Consider the following 22,112-nt stretch of genomic DNA (forward strand, 5'->3'; position numbering starts at 1 on the left):
GTAGTCGTTACATGGTGGTTACTGCGATAAAAAGGCAGAGCTTGCCTCATAGGTTGAAATGGTTCCCACTTTATTCGTGTGCAGGGTGCTCAAAGTGCTACTCATGAGGGGCACTTCACTGCCTCACCTTGTGGATCAGGCTATGGTGTAGAAGGGCTTAGAGCATTGTAAAGTGCATTTTTACCTGCAGGCAGCAAATATGTGACCATATATCAGTGTTAACGAAATTGTTTCTATTTTATGCTTTTGGGCTATGTAGGGATCACCCTGTCAGCAAATATATTGGAACAAATTTTCTATAGACAACACGTCGTAGTAAACAAAATGTTGAAAATAAGTGCATATATGTTTAGTTGAGCAATTGGCAGTGACTTGCATAGCCTGTGGCTTTCTTTTTCTCTGGGATCAATGTTTTGATGAGTCCAGCCAGCATAGACGATCTCATCATCGGGAAAAAAGCAGTGGCGGTTGTCAAGGTGGAGCTAGCCTGAAGCTCGTTTACGGTAGATCCTGCAACGATATCAACACGACATGAGTGGTAGATTGTCTGGGCTGTGAATTTCCCAGTATTATGCACCTCGGAGTGATGTGTGAATAAAATAACTGAACATGTTTTTACTATTTTTAGGGCCATGACCTAAGCTATTCGACCACTGTTCAATGTCTTTTGGGCAGTTCGATTAAACTGAATTTTGTTTGTAGAGTTCTAGTTTTTTGGGGAAATTGTTCTATTCATCAAATGTGGATATTTTAATCCACACTAATAACCCCATCCACTCTTAGTGGGTTATCCATGTAGGATATTTTAGAATATTGGCAGTAGCCTTTGTCATATAATTTCATACTGACTCCCTAACGTCGGCAGAGAGAGGGAGGGGAAACGTTCCTTGAGAGAGCACACGGAAGCCGACACGGCACCATGAATTACGTCACTAGGAGTGCGACCAGGTGTGGCCCTGAAGACTGAGAGTGAGTTGAGGGGTGCCAAAAATGCCAATATTTATCTTTTTTTACACAACTAGGACATCCAGGCAAAATCGGTTTTCTGTTCTTTACTTCACAAGTGTGAGACGGCAACTTACATGAATTTTTGATCAAAGTCCGGAAATCGTTGCACTCCCGCCCCTTTAAACGCTGCAGAACGACGGTCGCCATGTGCCGGGGGAAGGAGCGGGTTCGCAGTGACCTTACGTTGGCGGAGACAGACTTTGACCTTACACTCTGCAGTTACATTCCAGGATATAGGGTGTTCGCTTACCTCGTGATCTCTAAATGGGTTATTGCTTGTGTTATCTTTCTGAAATTTTTTTTGGGGGGGAGGGAGGGCTGATTTTTTTTTGTAAGCAAAAAAAATTTATTCTGTTATCTCCATTTTTTTTGCACGGATACACTACGACTTCAAGGTCGCTCTTGGAGGAAATGCATAAACAAAGCTCAAAGTTATTTCTGTTTGTTTATATTACTTTGCAAGTCAGTTCCATCACGCGTGACAATATCGTGCAGTTTTGCTTTATATGTTTTGAGTAATCTTTATGGAATTTCGTAAAAAATGTTTCAAATAAAATGTTAATTGAAATCACCGTTCACATGGAGTCATCTGCATGCCATATTTTCTTGCATTTTGAAGACCAGGTGACATTTAGTCTCTATTTTAACCTTGTACGTGGCTCCCAACTTGCTCCAAGACCTCGTTTTTGCTGCTCCCCACATTGCTCCAAAGCAGCTTTGCGCAGTTTCATCCCCGGCAGTGAAAAGGGGGAGATCTGTCGAAAGGTGGAAGGTACAAAATAGCTTGCCGTGTTTGCAGATTTTCGTACTGAAGACCAGGTTTTTTACTTTCTGCCTTCTTTTTGGCTTATAAAATTATATGCTACAGTAAAATGCCAATTTAAATTCAATAATCCCAACCCAGATTTGTTTCATGGACAATTTAAATTGTTTTATCTGGTACACACTAACAAAACAGTTAATCGAGCTAACTCTATTTCAGTGCTTTTTTTAACTGAATTAAAAGAAAAAAAATTAACTGCTCACCTGATGCAGAGCTACAATAATGACTGCTTATTTCTAAAACATGCGGCTTTGTTGTGCTTTCCTTGTGTGTCCTAATACACATGAATCCTTGTAGGAGAGGAAGCTGCACTTTTGGGAGAGACCAGCTGCCCATTGAAAGCCACTGAGGACATCTGGTTTGGGTGCTGTTCCTGCACCTATGTCACCAGAGATCAGCATGGTATTGTGAACCACCTGGTTTCTCATGGTGATGAAAAATACAAGTTCCAGCCCCCTCCTATGTCACCTGCCTCTAGATCCGAAGTGCTCAGCAACACTCAAAAGCAGAAAAGTGATAGGTTATTCAAGTGCAAGCTGTGCCCTCAAGCATTTTTTCGGAATTCCTTGCTGATCCACCATATTCAGACACACACTGGTGAAAAACCATTTAAGTGTAAGCTGTGCCCCCAAACCTTTTCTGATAATTTTCATCTAACAAGGCATAATCTAACACACTCAGGTGAAATGCCATCTAAGTGCAAGCTCCGCCCCCAAGCCTTTTCTCAAAATGGTGATCTTCTCTCCCGTAATCAAAGACACTCAGGTGAAAAGAGATTTAAGTGCAAGCTATGCCCCCAGGCCTTTTCTGATAATTCTCACCTAACAAGGCATAATCGAACACACTCAGGTGAAAAGCCATTTAAATGCAAGCTGTGCCCCCAAGCCTTTTCTGATAATTCTCATCTAACAAGGCATTATCTAACACACTCAGGTGAAAAGCCATTTAAGTGCAAGCTCTGCTCCCAAGCCTTTTCTCAAAATGCTGATCTTCTCTCCCATAATCGAACACACTCAGGTGAAAAGCCGTTTAAGTGCAAGCTATGCCCCCAAGCTTTTTCTCAGAATTCCGCACTTGTCCGTCATAATCGAACACACTCAGGTGAAAAGCCATTTAAGTGTAAGCTGTGCCCCCAAGCGTTTTCTGAGCATTTTAAACTGACCTGCCATAATCGAGCACACAGTGGTGAAAAGCCATTTAAGTGCAAGCTGTGCCCCCAAGCCTGTTCTCGAAATTCTCATCTAACAAGGCATAATCTAACCCACACTGGTGAAAAGCCATTTAAGTGAAAGCTCTGCCCCCAAGCCTTTTCTCAGAATAATGCTCTGATCCGCCATTATCGAACACACTCTGGTGAAAAGCCATTTAAGTGCAAGCTGTGCCCCTGAGCATTTTCGCAGAATTCATATCTGAGAAGCCATATTCTAACACACTGTTGAAAAGTAATTTAAGTGCAAGCTGTGTCCCCACACCTTTTCTCGTAATTTCCATCTCATTCACCATAATCAAACACATCAGTGAAAAACCATACAAGTGTAAGTTTTGTCCCCAAGACTGCTCGGCATTCCAGGCTGATCCGACATAATCGAATACACACTGGGGAGAAGCCATTTAAGAACAAGCTGTGTATCCAAGAATTTTCTGATAATTACAACCTGAGTGAAAGCCATTTAAGTGCAAACTGTCCTCAAGTCTTTCCTAGTAATTCCAGACTGGCCAGGCATAACCAAACACACACTGGCAAAAAGCCATTTAAATGCAAACTTTGCATAAAAACCTTTGCTCGGAATTCTCATTTAAGAAGGCAATATCTAACGCACACTGGTGAAAAGCCATTTTAGTGCAAGCTGTGCCCATGATGCTTTTTTCATAATACTCTCTGATCTGTCATAATCAAACACACTCAGGTGACAAGTCATATAAGTGCAAGCTGTGCTCCTGAGCCTTGGCTATTTCTAATATAAGAACACAAACTAACACACTGGTGAAAAGCCATTTAAGTGCAAAATGTGCTCCTTGTCACTTCTCAGAAAATCAGTCTGATCTGCCATTATCAAACACTCGGGTAAAAAGCCATGAAAGTGCAAGCTATGCCCCCAAGCTTTTTGTCAGAAAAGCAATCTGATCTGCCATAATCTAACACACTCAGGTGAAAAACCATTTAAGTGCCAGCTGTGCCCCCAAGCTTTTTCTCGGAATTCCAGTCTGATCTACCATAATCGAACACAGTTGAAAAGCTATTTAAGTGCAAGCTGTGTCCCAAGCCTTTGCTGAAATATTCTATATGAGAAAGCATAATCTAATACACACTGGTGAGAAGCCATTTAAGTGCTAGCTGTGCACCCAAGCCTTTCCTAGTAATCTAAGTAGTAATCTGATAAAACACAAGCACATGGCTTAGAAGCCATATAAATGCAAGCTGAGACCCCGAACCTTTGCTCAGATTTCTCATCTCGGAAGCCATAATCAAACGTGAAAAGCCATTTAAGTGCAAGCTGTGCCTGCAAACCTTTTTGTTAGAATTGCGATTTGTACACAACCGAGCACACAGGTCAAAAGCCATACAAGTGTGCGCTTAGTCCCTAAGCCTTGGCTCATTCCGATCTGAACTACAATAAACAAATACACAGCTGTAAAAACGCTTATAGTGCAGACTGTGGAGTTGCAAATTTATGAACCACACCAAAACACTCACAGGTGAAAAGATATACATGTACAAGCTTTGTCCCCAACCTTTGCTTCGAATTCTCATCTGGCCCACCATGTCGTAATGCACACAGGTAAAAAGCCGTTTCAGTGCACGCTGTTTTCCGAAGCCTTACTTGAGATTTGAAATCTGATGAACCATAGGTGAAATAATGTACAAGTGCAAGCTTTTATTTGAATTTTTTCATCCCTTCATAACGAGTGCACACGGGCAAGAATGACGCATTTCGATCCACCACAATCAGCTGCACTTACACCGAAAGGTTTATGAATCAGCTGCAAGTTTAGCCTTCCATGCTTTGTAACATTTGGAATCATTTGACTCATGCAGAGATGTACACCATTTCAGTTGAGATATATAAATCCATGCAGTGCCCTAAATTGACTGGAATGCAGCACCCTACAAATGACAGCAATGTTTCTGTGCTTTTCTTAATGCCTTTGCCTCATGGGGCATGTGACCAAAGCACTGGATGACGAACCTAATGGCGATTGCATTAATCAGGTGGCAGGGAGTGGGCCTTTGCACTGTCGACTTCTCAGAACGGTTCGTTGTATATCTAGTATGGTTATCACATTCATTGTGCACGCATAGCCAAACTCTTGCATTGCTCATAAGCCTTTCGTCTAAAAAAATGCTACTGTTTGTAATCACACAAATGTGTTGAGGAGTACGGAGCAATTCCTTGCCAGAAGTGATCAAGAGGTTGGACAGTGTATTGACAAACCTTTAACTTTTTCAATAGATTGAAATAGGTCCGTGTTTTTACTCCTCTATATAAAAGATATGCGCTTGTAAAAAATAAATGTGTGACCAAAGTTTCAATTTAATTATTTAAAGATAAAAAGTGTGTCAATATTAATTCCTATAGTCTTTTCTGCTCTTGCAATCTGGTACTCCAGTGTGGAGGAATTCTATAGGTTTTAATTTTTACATCCCGTAGCATGCCTCTCCATTTTAGCAATCAACTCGGCTGTCAACCTATTTCTGAGTGTGTGTGTGTGTGCACTGCAGTGGTTCGTGCTCCCAATTTGAACCTTGCTATACTTGGGGATAACTTTTCTTGGCAATGCAGTCAAAGGCACTGGCACTTATGCCTTCTCCAATTTTAAGCACTGATGGAACTTGCACGAGCTCTCTTCTCCGAAAGACCAAGAAAAGCTGTCCCCCTAGTATAGTATTCCCACACCAGCAAGATGGTTTTACAATGGACAGCGTGCCAATTTTTAATGCTCTATAATGTGTGTGCAACGCTCGTTTGAAGAGCAAGGTAGAGAGCTGAACTGACTTGAACTTGATCATATTCGAAGTGTTCTTGCTTCCTTCCCTGCACTGGAATCTTCATAGTCATGTATTTATATGAGACCTGCTTTGAGATATCGCTCCCGTATTTAGGTGGGCGTAATTTTCTGTTGCTCCGTATTCTTGTTGCCGATAGTTGTCACTGTGTATCTTTGTCGGAATTCTGAGACCGTATGCCAGACTATGTTTTTTGTACTAAAATGACCATTTTTTGCATGGTTTACTGCATCCTGTGTATTGTTGTGTGCTTAGTATGCATTGTGTAATACATTTGTATATATTTTCATTGTGGTTTTCTTTTCTTACTCTCGTTTGTCTCGAATAAATTCTGCAGATTATAAATGTGTAATCAGAGTTCTGTATCGGTGTTCCTCACAAATAAAGCTAGACAGTTCGAGTGTTGTTTTCCAGCCATTGCATATCTTGGCAGAGCAGCTCTCTGGGCAGTTCTTATTTTGCCATCCTGTACCACGCTGGGACCTCACTGTGGCAGTTTCGTAGCCGTGAAATTGACTGCCGGGTGGATGTGCATACTGCGGCAGATAAGTTTGGATCAAATTGTGGTGGCCGTTCCCTTTGTTTCAGGTGAATAAAGTTCATGCTCCGTCCTCCACCACAAAAAAACTATTTTTTTTATTACGAAAGTGAACTATGCATAGGTGAACGTTCTTTATCCATGCAAGTGATATCCTAGTGGTCCGAACCAGAGGTAAAAGTTTCAGAACTAACCGTTATCCTATAAAAAAGCTAAAAGTAAATTTCTGAAGTTTTTCTCGGAATAACGTTCTCGAATACATGAAGCTGAATGGCACCTGTCACTTAAAACGAACTAGAATGGGCCCTATTTTCCCATTGAAATTTTTAGAAAATCACTTATAAACTTAAATGAAATGATGGTCAGTTCTGAAACATTGGTATCTGGTAGACTGCTAGCGCTACACTTGGGTGTTGAATCATTGTTCGGCAATCCCTAGTTTATTGTTGCAATGCAAAAGTGCTATATTTATTTGTGGGGGTCACATTATAAATCATACACTTCTTGCTCTAATGCTCTGTTCTTGTGCTCCATCTGCCGAGTCTGTTGGCTTCCACCCCTGTCCCTATGAGAAGAGCCTCTAGGAACAAGTCCGTTTCTGGCTCCGGCCTTATACCCTGGCAGTCCGTCCCTATGTGCCTCCGCCCACAGCTGGTGCAAGCAGTCTCTAGGTCTTCGGTGAAGTGGGTCCTCCATTTCTGTCGTCAGAGTCCCTGCCCATGCATTAAATAAGAAACTGCTTCCCCCGGTGTTGTCGTAAAAACTCTAAATTCTGTCCTGTTCCCCGTACATCCATGGCGATGATTTCTACACCAACCTATTTTTTCCAACGTCGTGTCTCTTCCTCTCGCGTGAGTGTCCTCGCTTTCTAGGCGTCGGCTACAGCATTGTCCTCCGGCTCCTTGCTATCCATTAAAGTGTGTGTTGGGATGTGACATTGACGTGCAGGCATCCTTGTTCTTTTCCACCGCTTGGTGCTCCGGTCCCTGTAGAACATGTAGGTCCAGATCTTGTCCACTTTGTCTAATCCATATGTCTCGGTCGCCTCTCGTAGCAGGTTTTCGCCACTGTCTCCTTGGCCTCGACGCTCGACCAACCGATGTCTCGCTGAATTCTTCATCGGAGCCATTGAAGGGAGCTCCAGGGGCCCTTCTTCCCACCTCTTGCTGCCTTGACTTTAGAAAATTATGCGTGTTTGACTCGAGGCAAATCGCCCCGTTCCCGTAAGTGATGCCTGGAATAAGTGACACCTTCTACAGGCTCCCAATACTTCAAAATGGTTGAAGGCCCAAATAGACCTCCTCCCGAGGACCTGTTTTCCCTTGATTGCTCTTTTGCAGAGCTATTCTTCGTGTTTTGCCAGATAATTAGGCCTGCCCTGCTGTAGACGTTTCTGAAAACTTGGTGCCCCCCTCTGTCACTTGACTCATCGTTATGTTCCGACGTATGGCACATGAGATTATCCAGGAACTGAGGGCAAAGTTTATGTTGGCTGACTATTTTGAAATTTTAAAAGGCAGTATTTTTTCTGTTTTCTAAGTGACTAACTGTAAGACAGTGAACCGTGCCGTTCAGGGATATACGTGAGTTGGCTGGCATGTGTATAGGTCAGAAGAGCTCCTAAATAAGCGGCGTACATGAACTACAGGGGGTGCTTTTCTAGCTATCCTCAACGTTTTTATGTCACGGGTAGGACAGACCACGCAGATCTTCCCTCGGCTCGTCCGATTGCAAAAGAGCACTGTTTTGGTAACGCGCGGCAAAGCCTGTTTCAAGCATTGTGTTTATTAATGCTTTAGCATTAGTACCTAGGTGGCAGAGAGATGCATACGGCATCCGTCTGCGGACAGAGCTGTGTAAAGGAAAGCGTGCCACATTGAGAGGAGAGTTGTGAAGGAACAATGGCGGAGAGGGAGACGACGGTCATGGGGCGGAAGCCAATGCACGCGTGGATGCTGGGGTGAGTAAACTTGCTGGTGTGCAGAGCGTGTATGCCTTGGTTTCTGCTGCAAAGTAGAGTGTGAACTAAGTATCAGCGCTGGTTTAAGTATGCAGAAAGATATGGATGGAAGATACATTTGTGGATCCTTGGGGAATGCGTCGGGATGACTCTTGAAAAACGCCACATATGTTCCCCTTTGAGAAACGCTAACACTGAATCGTATTGAAGTCAAAAAGAGGCAGCGTAAGATAGAGTGAAAACAGAAAAATGAAGGGGTCAGCATTGGCATTTCTCAAAGGGGGACCTGTGTGGCATTTCCCAAGGGTCATGCTTATGCATTCACTAAGGATTCAGCAAAGGATCTTCCTGTAATTTTTGGTGAAGTGGTAAACGTAGTAGGACATTTTAATGAAGCTTGAAAACGTGGCACACATAGCAATGCTAACAGACCATTTTAGTGCTGAGGCGTTAAAGTGGTGGTTCGATGGTGTGCCCAGTACATAAAGCTGGATAATAAAAATGGAATATACAGTGTTTTACCCCACTACATCTCCTACGGCAAATATGGTGTATTATTATAATTCGGAAAAAATAGAACTGAGAAAGGAATATGTCTCATCAAAATGAATATAAAAAGCGCAATTGGAGAACCACTTGCATGTGTAGTAACCGCTTCAGCGAAAATGACTCCTTGTATCCTGTTGGCTCCAATGTGTTCTGTGAGTGCCAGTCTCTTATTAGTTCAAAGTTGATTCCTTTTTGAATTTCATAAACCAGTAAACAAACATTTCCTCAAAATAACTGGCACGAAGAAGCGGTGGCTGACTTCCGGAGTCGTTTCATTGAAAACTCTGCTTATTCACCTTGTCGACGCGAAACGTGCAAGACCCCCTCACGATTGAAGTCTTAAATCCAGTAAGTCAGTGGCACTTCAGCGTCCCAAAAAATGAGAGGTATACACCTGCTATTAAATGCTAAATTTTGTATGTTTAATTTTGCGAACGCAAATAATTGAGCATAATGCATGATGCACTTCTCAGCAAGCTATTTGAAATCAGTAAAAATTTGGTAGAACAAATTAATTGTTTCATTTTGCCAGGCCGTGTCGGACAATTTAAGAAGTGAAAATTTCCGCTTTTTCGAGCGGTACTGGCAAGCTTTGCCACGCATTCGATGCGGAGGAGATAAGCGTCGGTTACTGACGAGCAGCAACATTTATGTTATCAAAACAAAAAATTCAGTAAAATTTAAATATAGTTACCTGTGTTAATTGTAACTTTTGCACGCAGCTCATCCATAGCTCATGCGGCTCACGCATGAGCCGCATGAGCTATGGATCACCTGTGTCACACAAGTGATCGCAATGCGTGAGCTGCATGAGCAATGGATGAGCCGCATCGCGATCGCAATAAATCGTTATGGCCATATCAGAGCACGGCTCTGGGCCATACGCTCGCGCAGCGCCCACTATGGTGGTTCAATGGTTCGGTGGGTCGAGCAGCGGCAGGCGCACTGTACAGAAAGGGACATTTCTCGGCAGGGAGACGCCTTGGAAGGCTGTATGCTACGCAAGGATATACCAAGGAGGAAAGCTGAGGTCAGTGCGGATTCTAAGCCATTCTATTCTCACCACGATGTGCTTGTTGAAAAGAAAAGTCCCCGAGCCGTCTGGAGGAACCTATATTCATTGCTCTCGTGTCCCATATTTTTTAGAGACGTCCAATAAGATATGATCAGCCGCGGTAAAATTTCACGTTTCAAGTTGCTTGGTCAACAATTTGTTTTCCTGAATTCGTAGTTCACGATTATCAAATGAATTGACGCTAACCACACGGGCACTTGAACATTGAAACATACAGGGTGTCACAAAAAGAAATTTACCCGGTCTTTTGTACTGCAAAAATAAACTAGGCATCGCCGAACGCTCATTCTCCGCCCAAAGGTAGAGCTAGAGGTCACAACCAGATGCCAAAGTTTCAGCCCCATCCGATAACTTAATCAAAAGTTATGTGATTTTTTGAAAATTTCAATGGGAAAATGGCGGCCGACGGAGTTTTCAAACACATGGGGCTCTATGGCTCCAGAAGCCGAAAACGGGCAAAAATGGGCTCCATTTTGCCATTGAAATGTTTAGAAAATCGCCCAACTTTTGATTAAGTCATCAGATCGGGCTGAAACTTTGGCATCTGGTTGTGACCTCTAGCTCTACCTTTGGGCAAAGAATGAGCGTTTGGCGATGCCTAGTTTATTTTTGCGGTAAAAAACACCGTGTAAATTTTCTTTTGTGACACACTGTACATTAAAGGGATTGAAAATTTGTGCAGAAATTCCTGCGATTTAAGCGCAGTCTTGACCGGCGAGCAACAACGCGAAACGTCATAGTAGAAAGCAAACAATACGATCTTGGCACTCCGCACAATTTTATTCAATGTAGAAAACTAGCAAAGATTACGATGAAAACAACATGAGTGTTGGAAGTAACGGTATACAAGACAACTAGTACTTGTTAAACCAGTTATATGAGAGTTAGTATACGTAATGCCTCCTTTTTTTTGCAGAAGGACCAGATCATAACATGGCTGTTACATAAAACAATTGAATATTTTACGTACGTTCTCTGCAAAGTTGTTGCTATTTTCTGTACACCCAATAAAAGAATTGCTATATCTCTTACGGTCATCACAAATATTCAATATCAGCTAGTCCTCATTCACAAAATAGTTACCACAAATGCAAACTTCAAAGTGCCGGAACAGTGGCAGTCAGGAGGTGCTTTTCTCTTTTGCTGAAATCGATTCCTGCGGACTCGAGAGAAAAAAAAAAAAGGAAGTAGATATTCTGCCGGCAGCCGGCTCAATAGCCCGGGAAAAAAAGTGCCGGCAGTTGTGCCCCATTGGGCCTCGTATAAAACGAATTGAACACGGCTGTTTGAAGGCGCAGTGTAGCTCAGTGGCAAGGTGCTTGCCTCGTACGCAGCAGGACCCTGGTTCGACTCTATACTCCGCGACAACTTTTCTTGGTGATGCAGTGGAAGGTACAGGCCCGCGTACCCTCTCCCATTTGAGTGTACGCAGGATCTCCTCCTCCCCATTTCCGGGGAGAGGAGGAGAGCCTGCCTACACTCAAAATGGGAGAGGGGACACGGGCCTGTACCTTCCACTGCATTGCCAAGAAAAGTTGTCACGGAGAATAGTTCAACCCACCGTGTCCTTTTTTTTAAGTTTGTTGTTTTGTTTTGTAGAGGCATTTGGCGACATTTACGCCATATCTTCTTTTTTAGGATTAACACTAAAAAAAATAGTAAATAAATAAAACGAATGTTGTCGACGAAGCTTCGCTATGGACTCCCTTTCCGGGGGTGAATGGAGGACAGCGGGGCTTGGGCCGCCGCGAAGTGGCGTGTACTGCTAGGCCAATTGAGTCAATATTTTTCTAATGAGCAGCCGCAGACTGTCGCCGCGAAGCGGCGTGAACGCAGGCGGGGGGATGTGTTAACGAGCTTCCCAGTGATACACGCACCGTCCGAAACTGCCAGCATTTTTTTCCCCGGGCTATTTTGCCGGCTGCCGGCAAAATAGTCTCACCCCAAAAAAAAAGTACCTGCGAACATTTCGCAGTAGCCTGCGCTGCTTTGACAGCTCTTGTTGCTTCCGCTGTTGTCGCAACTTGTTGTGCTGCACAGAGAAGCGGAGACATGTAATCTGATAAAACCTATAGCGTCGCTCTACATTTATCGCCGCCCGATCAGTCTCAGCCTTGCTCGTCCTACAAGGAGTGGTGCAACACAGGAAGACAAAGAATGGGTTTACTGTACTTCCACGATGCCCTCCCTCGGGAGCCGGCAGTCCGGGCCTGCTGACCTTGGTTGTTGCCCGTCGTTTCGAGCTTGCAGTCGGAGTCTGTCCAAGCCTGCAGATCGTCCTTCCCATGCCAGCGCAGCGTAGGCTAGGTGTTCCGGGCTATCATTACTCGAGTCTCGCTGCGGAACCACTCCGGGAACATTATGGCCCAAGCCGGAATGGCCAGGGCTCATTGTTCCCTTTAGTCCTGTTCCGAACCGCGCTGGTGGACCGCTCTGGGGATGCCCAAGGGTGAGACCCGGCTCCATCGTTCCCACTAGGCCTCGCGCGGCACGCTCCTCGACGGACCGCTTTTCATATAACCTTCGCCCCATTGTCTTCCGGTGTGGTGTGCACAGCAATCATCCGTTGGAATTTGAAGGGAAGACGGTTATCATGGTAATTGATACGGGAGCAGCGGTACCAATAATGCCAGAAAGTTTGTACAAGCACTACTTTCTCTATGAAAGGTGCGAAAAAGCTGATTTAAGCGCGGTTCAACCCGACTCGGAATATGGAATTCGGGAGCCGGAACCCGTACTGACGTAATCACTTCTGGCTCCCACTTACAGGAGCTGACGTCACGGTTTGATTTGAACTGCACGCGGCACGGGTCCCCGTATACGGGAGCTGACATCACGGCGGCTCCCCAGGCAACCAATCAGCGGCTGTCGTGAAGCCGGGTCGTCGCCCGGGCAGCGCGGCCGCGCGGCGCGCTCCGTCTAGAGCGGCACTCGCTTTGTTTCGGGATGGCGTCGTCTCGGAAGGATCCCAGCTACGAAGCTCGAATTGCGTCACTTATGAACCTTTGTGTAGTGAGGCGCGTCACAAATGCAAGAACTATCAACTGGCGTCGGCTGACTACTTTCGCCGCTGCGTGTGAGCAGTACATACGGAGCGTGAAGAAAAAGAAGAAGCGAAAGGCCGTCAACGAGCTCCTGAAGCCTCGAAAAACGCTCGGCGAGTATGCCACCATCGTGAGACGGATGTTCGAAGACCCCGACGGCCGGGAAAGCTTCGAGTGCTTTCGAATGTCACGAGCCAGGTAGGGTGTGCTGCTTTTTATTTTGGATTATCTTCATGTTATATATCAAGTGGCGTGCCGCATGAGCCCGCGCGTCGCTCGCAGGGATACTCACCTGGGGCGTGCGCTCCCGCTGTGAAAGCACATTTATATCATTTTTAACGCGGCAAGAACACGAGAGCAGCTTTCGTAAGAATCACAGGCTTGTCAAATTTTACTGCGTCTGTGCTATAAAAAAATAGCAATCGCATGCACATGTGCAGCTCGTACGACACACTCTTTCGGTCCACTAAATCTGGTCACGGTGTTGTGCTCCTTTGAGTGCATGTATGACGGAAGCCCGTTGTGCTTCCTTGTCCTTTGTGCTAGCTAGGATATGTGCTTACTAGCTGCTTATGAGTGAATTCTGCACGAAAGCTCGCGCTGTAGAACCCAGGGATCTTGGGTTCAATCCCCACACCTGCTTGTTTCAATCTGAATGAGCATCGTACCAGCAGACATTCGTGTTTCACGATTGCGTGACGGGTGTTAAAGACCCCAGGCTAGCGGTCGTACAGTATTGCCTAAAAACTAGTCTACAGCGCGTACCAGTGTCCTTTTTGACCTTTTTAACCTTTTAAGTGCCGGATGTAGCTTGCACGCACAATGGGTGCAGCTAGGCACGTAGCCAGGATTTTGTTTTGGGGGGGAGGGGATTTTGTCGGTCGCAGAGTGCCCGAGGCTGGTAAAACATTGTGTATAAAAAAGGAGAAAATAAACAAATGAGTTGCTTCATTGCAATTGTAGTGAACAAGCATGCCCTCAAAGCTGGAGGCGTAGCACATTTGCTTATTAATAACATCCCACAGCCTTTCCGGTCTCTTTGCAAGCCACTCACTGCCTGCCTCTACAAACGGCCTTAAGAAAGGTCGCTCATATTTGCATTGACGATGCCATTTCATCGGGTTGCAACCACATTCCGTGTCTCCGAAATCATGTGAATAAATGATCAAAAGCAGTATCGAGTTGTTGAATAGTGGAATAGTTTATTCCAGGTTTCTCTCAATGTACGTTTTCCAGAATCGTCTCACTTAAGCACATGTGTGCTTGTGTGTGAGAACGGGCAGTCCAATTCTAAGAGTCTCCCCCCCCCCCCCCCCCCCCCCCCCAGTTCTTTCACTTGTCCCGGTCCTTGTGGTCGCTACGATACCTGTCGTAGATCCAGGGGTACCGCTGAACTAGCTGATTTAACCTATTGGATTTCTCGGGTACGTCAAACGCAGCGGCACTCTTCTTTGCAGCTTGAGCAGCTTTCCTCGCATCGGAGACGGGCCGGAAGGTCATCGTCGCAGCCTTTCTCGCCAGCAAGCAAAGAGCGTCTGCGTCTGAGCCATTTGCACGCGGAACGACGTGAACGCCGGTGGCAAGGGGGGCTGAGAAGAAGCGCGCTCCGCTGATTGGCCGCAGAGGAAATACGGAAACCTGCGTCACAACCCGGGAACGAGAAAGTTGAAAATTTTTCAACTCTTCAGTCCGGGTGCCGGAAGCTGTAATTACGTCACCACCGGTACGGAGGGAGCGCTGACGTCACTTCGGGTTCCGGCTCCCGGATTTGTATTCCGGGTCTGTTTGAACCGCGCTTTACGCCTTCGAACGTATACGGGAGAAAAAAACTGAAGATTCATGAAAAAGTGAAAGCTGCTTACAACTCCCTGTAACGCCGAATTGGAGCGCAGCTCTTGAGGAGGAGGAGGGAGGGGCACAGGGGGGGGTTAAACTAACCAGGGGGGTCACGTGACCCCCGATGCCGATGATGTAATCACTGAGGTCACTGATGACGTCATCATTGACGATGACGATGCGGGTACCGATGACGTCATTAGTGACGTCACTGATGACTTCACCAGTGATGATGACGATGACGATGCGAATGTCGGTGACGTCATCAGTGACGTCGCTGATGACGTCATCAGTGATGATGACGATGACGATGTGGATGTCGGTAATGTCATCAGTGATGATGACGATGACGATGCGGATGCCGGTGACGTCATCAGTGATGATGACGATGACGATGCGGATGCCGGTGACGTCATCAGTGACGATGACGATGTGGATGCCGGTGACGACATCAGTGACGTCACTGATGACGTCATCAGTGATGATGATGATGCGGATGTCGGTAACGTCATCAGTGATGATGACGATGACGATGCGGATGCCGGTGACGTCATCAGTGATGATGACGATGACGATGTGGATGCCGGTGACGTCATCAGTGATGATGACGATGACGATGTGGATGCCGGTGACGTCATCAGTGATGATGACGATGACGATGTGGATGCCGGTGACGTCATCAGTGACGATGACGTCATTGGGGGTCACGCGACATCGGCGGGGGTCACGTGACCTCAAGGGAGTCACGTGACTTCGGGGGGTCACGTGACCTCGGGGGGGGGGTCACGTGCCCCCCACGAGGTCACGTGACCCCGGTGGGGGGCTCGCGCGATGCATTATGGGAGATTTCCCATGATGCACCGGGGTCACGTGACCTCGGGGGGTCACGTGCCCCCCACGAGGTCACGTGACCCCGGTGAGGGCCTCGCGCGGTGCATTATGGGACATTTCTCATGATGCACCGCGCGGTTACGCCGACGCCGACGCCAACGCCGACGGCGACGCCGACGGCGACGCCGACGCCGCTCAAGCCGGAAATGGGCCCCTAAGAGCTGCGCTCTAAAAGCAAATGTCAAAGTGAGCAAAAAGGGGGTGTTGTGACTTTGCCTTTGGTCATCATTCAAGATCATGGAAGAGGAATGCCCGCCCTTATGGGCAGGGATTGGTTGGAGAAACTGAAGATAGACTGGAAGACTGTATGCAGTTGGTCGACAGGGCAAGGTGTACATGAGCGAGTGGAAACTCTGCGCAAGAAGTTCCCAGAAGTGTTCAAAAGCACACCATGGATGATGAAGAATTTTGAAGGGCACATCATTCTTAACGGGGCGCCAAGCCAGTGTTCGCTAAAGCCAGACCGATTTCTTTTGCTGTCAAGGAGGCAGTAGGGAAAAAACTAGCGAAGGTGGAAGAAGATGGAGTCATAAAAAGAGTAACGAAAAGGGATTGGGCCACGCCTCTGGTTGTTGTCCAAAAGAGTAGCGGTACGGAATAGCAATTATGTGGCGATTACAAGATTGCCATTAATCCTGTTCTGAAGGCAGACCATTATCCCCTGCCTTTGCCAGAGGACATGTACACTCTTAGTCCGGTAACGGCTAATGAAACAGCTACTGCCTATTTAGGCGTGACATACGGTGGTTTTCGGCATGACAAGAGAGTGACCCTGAAAGTAGCCATGACAGTCCAGCGTTGCAACGTCATCCTAGACCACTTAGGCGTTACAAGCTGTTTGTCACGCTGATAGTGTAGCAGCGATAGAACGAGTAACGGCTAAACTCAGAGCGCAAAAATAATAAACGTACAATTTCAAAGTTCGGGTCTAGCCGGAGGCAGCGTGCGTTGGCACTGCTACGATCAAAACAAACCGACAAAGCGCCGGTCCCGGGTCCCGAGCACGGTTGACCTTGAAGGTCTGGCGCGAGAGCACTCGGTTTAACAACGGCTAACATGACTGAACGTGTTAAGAGGGACCTCTTCATTATACTTTTTCAGGGGGAACGAGGGGGCGGGGGAGTCGGCGAATCGGCGATTTTTGGACTAACCCACGGCTTCTTTTTTCGCCACGGGAAGTCGCGCAACGGAGTGTCGGACTCGGATTCGGTGCCTCGCCATTGTCTTTGTCTCCGAACTTACGGACCGGAAGGAAGAGTTGCGCTGCAATGTTCACATTCGCAGACATTCGTGGCGTAGTGCGCGGCCATTGTCGCCATGAAGGTTGCGACTGTCAGGAGTTTATGAGAGAGACAGGTGGCCCCAGTGGAAGTGAGAACGTTGCATCTCTGTTCGGCTGGTGCTAATACTGTGATCATACACCTGCAAGCCATGGGCGTCTTGAGTTTTTAGGTCAGCGTTTGGCTGTTTTAAAATTTACAAATTGTGCTTAAACCCGCCGAAACCTTTGAACCTCGCTGGATTAATTTGAGGCTCCGCAACATCCTACAGAATCTCCACCTTCTTCAGAAATAGAACGCCGTTTCCTGTTTGCATTCTGTTCACCCTTAAAGACGAAAGGCTTAAGCATCTCATAAATATAAAGAACGAAATTGCCTTAATGTACCCCACTGTCACCAGTAATCATGAAATTGAAACTTTTTTTTTTCTTTTTTTAACGGCCGCACTAAACTGTAGAAAGCGCTTTTAACCATGGTTCAATACAGTCAACACCAACTAGCCCAACAACAAGTTCTTTTACAAACTGTTGAAACTCGGTTATTCTCGTTTTCGATCCTTGCTAGGTTATTTCGAGTTGACATAAGGTTTTTGCATATGGTCTCTTATTTGTGCTTCGACCGCTATAAAAAAAAACATAAAAAAACAAGCAATTGCAAGAGACTGTGATGTATTTCTGCACATTATGCGCAATGGACGTGGGGATAATACTATGTCATCTGTCCCTTTGCAGTTCACATTTTGGGTTCGAAAGCGTTTACCGACATTAGCAATTTTGAACAGATTAGACATCGAATGCCGCCGTCTTGCATTTTAGAAGAGGTATATACGTATAACGGTATTTTTAATTGTAACACCAATTTTCATTGCAACCAATTGGCTATTACCTTATGCGACGGGTCATATTTTTTACGTCAATTTAAGCCTAAAAGTGTCATTTGCCTTTAACGCCTAAATGGCGTCACAAACGTCACATCAATATTGGCGTGACTTTTGTAATGCAGATATCTGCGTGGACATGCAACGCCGCGAGTAGCCGTTAAAAAGTGGCACCTTTTCACGTCAAAATAGCCGTTACCGAACTAAAATTGTAACGCCTACACGGCGCCACAGAGGTCACGTCAATATTGCCGTTACTTTTGTAACGCCAATATCGGCGCCGCGAGAAGCCGTTAAATAAGAGGCACTTTTTTCACGCCAAAATAGCCGTTACCGGACTAAGAGTGTACTCCCTGTTGGAAGGAGGAAAGATTTTCTGCGTACTACATCTGTCACAGGCCTATCAACAAGTACCGCTCGCTGAGGATTCTGAACCATTACTAACGGTGAACACGCACCCTAGGCTGTTCCAGTATCACAGGCTGCCGTTCGGACTTTCCAGCGCTCCGGCGACCTTCCAGCCCTTAATGGATCAAGTTCTAGAAGGTATCCCGAAAGCGGGCTGCTATATTGATGACGTGATCATAGTAGGCGAAGACATCGATGGGTGTGAAGGAACCCTGGGAAGGGTGCTGCAGCGGCTGGCTCCGTACAACCTCACGGTGAAAGAACAGAAATGCCAGCTCTTCACGAACTCTGTTGTCTACCTCGGACATAAATTTACAGCGGATGGTATTTATCTCACAGAGACAAATATACAAGCGATTGTGCAGGTGCCTATGCCAAGCAATGTGACTGAGCTAAGGGCTTTCTTAGGTCTGCTCAACTTTTATGCAAAGTTTATCAAGGATCTGACTACAGTCGCTGCACCATTGCACGAACTGCTCAAGAAGGACAAGAGATGGACATGGACAGAAGAATGCTCCCGAGCGTTCATGACAGCCAAGCAGCGTCTCGTCGATAGTCGGGTGTTCACGTACTACGACATCCGCAAGCCTATCGGACTCGGCTGCGACTCGTCAGCATATGGCCTTGGCGCAGTAATCTTCCATGTCATGCCTGACGGATCTGATAAGCCTGTCGCTTTTGCTTCGCGTACTCTCACCACAGCAGAGCGCAACTACGCTCAAGGCGAAAAGGAAGCGCTAGCAATAATCTTTGGCCTCAGTCGTTTTCACAGATACCTGTACGGCCGGGAATTCACGCTTTACACCGATCATCAGCCACTGTTGGGCATCTTGGGCTTGGACAAGCCAATCCCTTCACTCGTGGCAGCGAGAATCGAACACTGGGCCCAGGGCGGTGCCAGAATTTTTTTTCTGGGGGGGGGGGGGGGGGGGGGGGTTTCGAGTCAGGAGGTTCAACGAGTCAAAAGATCCAACGGGTCAAAAGATCCATAATTGGACCTTCTGACTCGTTGGATCTTTTGACTCGTTGGATCTCTTGACTCGCCGTGGATCTTTTGACTCTTTGGATCTCTTGACTCGTTGGACCTTTTGACCCACATTGGATCTGTTGACTCGTGTCTGACGAGTCAAAAGATCCAACGAGTCAAAAGATCCATTATTGGATCTTTTGACTCGTTGGACCTCTTGACTCCCTGTACGATCGCCGGGAAAGGGAGGGGGGGGAGTTGTTCGCGCTGTACGGTCGCGGGGACGCTGGTTGTTTCTTGAATTTAGAAACCAAGAAACAGTTAGTGGGTGACTTAATTACGAGGCGCGTATACGCAGCATGAGCTGAACTAGCAGGAAAGTTTTGACTGTGTGGATGATTTGGACAGCATAATGTTTGACAGTCATCCAGAGGGTCAACATGCCTCTCCGCAGTGTATTGCCAATATGGCCAGTGCGAATCCCGGAGAAAAGCTCACCGGAGAAAAGCTCACCGGAGAAAAGCTCACCGGAGATAAGCTCACCGGAGATAAGCTCACCGGAGAAAAGCTCACCGCAAAACCGGCGGATGCGGAGAAAAGCTCACCGATTTTTTTTCTTTTTATATGGAGGCTGTTGGATCCTGCGTAACATATATCAATTTATTATCATTAAAGTTCGTCAGCTTTCTCAAAAAGAAAATGTCCTTTTTTGTATTATTTGTTAAGCTTATTGAGTATATTGCTCCCAAATTAATAATGGCGGCCAGTGTTTTCTGCGGCTTACTCTCAAGGCAACTACAGCCTAACTGAAAATTTTATGAAATTTGAATAACATGAAAAAGTTCGAAAACTTATATCTCCCTAAAACCTAAAAATCAAAACTGTAAACACCAAAATCCGAAAGTGCATGCGCAACAACGCGGTGCCCGAAATTCTTTTTGAAGCTTTTATTGACCTTTGAAAACAGGATAAAACAGTCATTAGGATATCGAGGCTTCTTTCTTCCACGGACATGCATGTTTTCTAGCCGTTCGTGCTGGTGTGTCCGCACGTTGCCTTTAGTGATAGTGCCCTTCTAAGGTGAGCCACTCATGACTTTCAGAGCTGCCCACTGGCACCGTTGTTACTCGTGACCTATATAAGAAGTAGGCTTCTGTAGGGTAGCGAATAGGGCGAGTTGGTAAACGTTATGCATGATGAAAACCGCTCAAACAACGACGACGGAGTGAAGACAACGAACACAACAGGACGAAGCTGTTCTCGCAACTAAAGTTTTCTTAGTGAAATTAACAGAAAGAAAACTGCGTAGCCGACTCTGATTGCATCAACAAATACCTATTTAACTATTAGGCACTACAGAATATTTGGAGCTGAAACGGTTCACACACCGCTATTCATATTAGCTCACAAAGATCAGACCTCTTTATTTGATAGAGCTACCAACGGCGCACCCTCAGTTGTTAATAAATTGTTGTCTTTTCTACCGGTGTACGATGTTTTGATATCATTTTTGCGGCTGCATTAATATACAGAAGGGGTGATTACCAATTCCTGAGGAATCAGTAAATATGCCCAATGACCTTCAAGAATATTACAAGAAAGGGGCCCTTTTTTTTTAATGAAGTGGCGATTGCGAATTGTGTTAAATTGCCTCGTTTGACGCAGAATCCGATAAGTTAAAAAAAAAACGGTGAGCTTTTCTCCGCATCTGCCGGTTTTGCGGTGAGCTTTTCCCCGGTGAGCTTATCTCCGGTGAGCTTTTCTCCGGTGAGCTTTTCTCCGGTGAGCTTTTCTCCGCCGCCCGGCCAGTGCAGCATGATTGCTAACTGGCACCACGCTGTACAAAGAACTAGTATCGGCGTGCGTTCGTGTAATAACTAGTGCGTGGTGCACGGAAAGACCCTCGGGCTATACTCCGTCTTACCTAAAGATTGACCGCAGCCTATGCTAAAAGTCGAGAGCGTCATGGAACATCACGCTCCGCGAGACGCCGCGCCGAGCCGGAAGGTCACGTGACAGACTGTCGGTGCAGGATCGGATACGCTGGCTGGTTCACACACTTGTGTGAGTCCGACCGTGTGCGCCTGCAACGGCTTGCGACGTCAATCTTTTTACGGGTTGCTATGTAAACGGGGTTCTAATCCGCTTACGGCCGCCATTGCTGCTGCGCGGCACGATCGTAAGAGGGGCTAAAACTGGTTCGGTAAGACTTGGTCGTAGTCGGTCGCAACAGTGACAGTGTGAGCCAGCCTTCAAGGTGAAACAGAGTACAGCGTCGTACGGCCCGGCTAAATTGCTCATTTGTGGGTACATATGTCGACCCTTGGATGGCTGACAAGCATTCCGATGCCTCAATATCCACAAACAGCACTAAGATTTGTGTTGGATGCGTACGGTTCATCATCTTCATTTTCTTTCTGTCATCTTTCTTGTGTAGTGGAAAAATTCCAAGCGGACAATCTCGTTGTTGGTTGAACAACGAAAACCCCAAAAGCGACGCAGATGTCTCTCAAATGAAGTGTCCGAGAGAATAGATTGCGACCTCAAACACGCACGACAGTCATTTTTTTGCCGCACTCACGGAGTTCGCTTTTCTGACAAAGGACCGTATTTCGCATAAGTCATACGTCACCTACAAGGTGTTCTTTACCACATATTTTTAACGAGCGTGAACGAAACACAATCGCGTTTCAAAAAAGCGCGAAGGGCATAATTTTCCGTGGCCGTGGTGGGGCCTTTTCCTGTTAAAAATGGACAAATCGATCAAACGATTTTTTGTTGAAAGATATACACGCACTCTAAGTCGGCCTTCTTGTCCCAACTGGTTTTTAAACAAAAATCTACTCTATC

The 22,112-nt window shown here is 46.1% G+C and overlaps 2 pseudogenes; one reads left to right on the forward strand and one right to left on the reverse strand.

Moving 5' to 3' along the window:
• The first annotated feature begins 2,128 nt into the window (after positions 1 to 2,128).
• On the forward strand, positions 2,129 to 3,270 carry LOC121836233 (annotated as a pseudogene).
• A 3,591-nt stretch (positions 3,271 to 6,861) lies between these two features.
• On the reverse strand, positions 6,862 to 7,465 carry LOC115315863 (annotated as a pseudogene).
• Between the last annotated feature and the right edge of the window lie 14,647 nt (positions 7,466 to 22,112).

This window comes from Ixodes scapularis, unplaced genomic scaffold (assembly GCF_016920785.2).
Source record: "Ixodes scapularis isolate PalLabHiFi unplaced genomic scaffold, ASM1692078v2 PGA_scaffold20__3_contigs__length_1032517, whole genome shotgun sequence".
Taxonomy (NCBI): Eukaryota; Metazoa; Arthropoda; class Arachnida; order Ixodida; family Ixodidae; genus Ixodes; species Ixodes scapularis.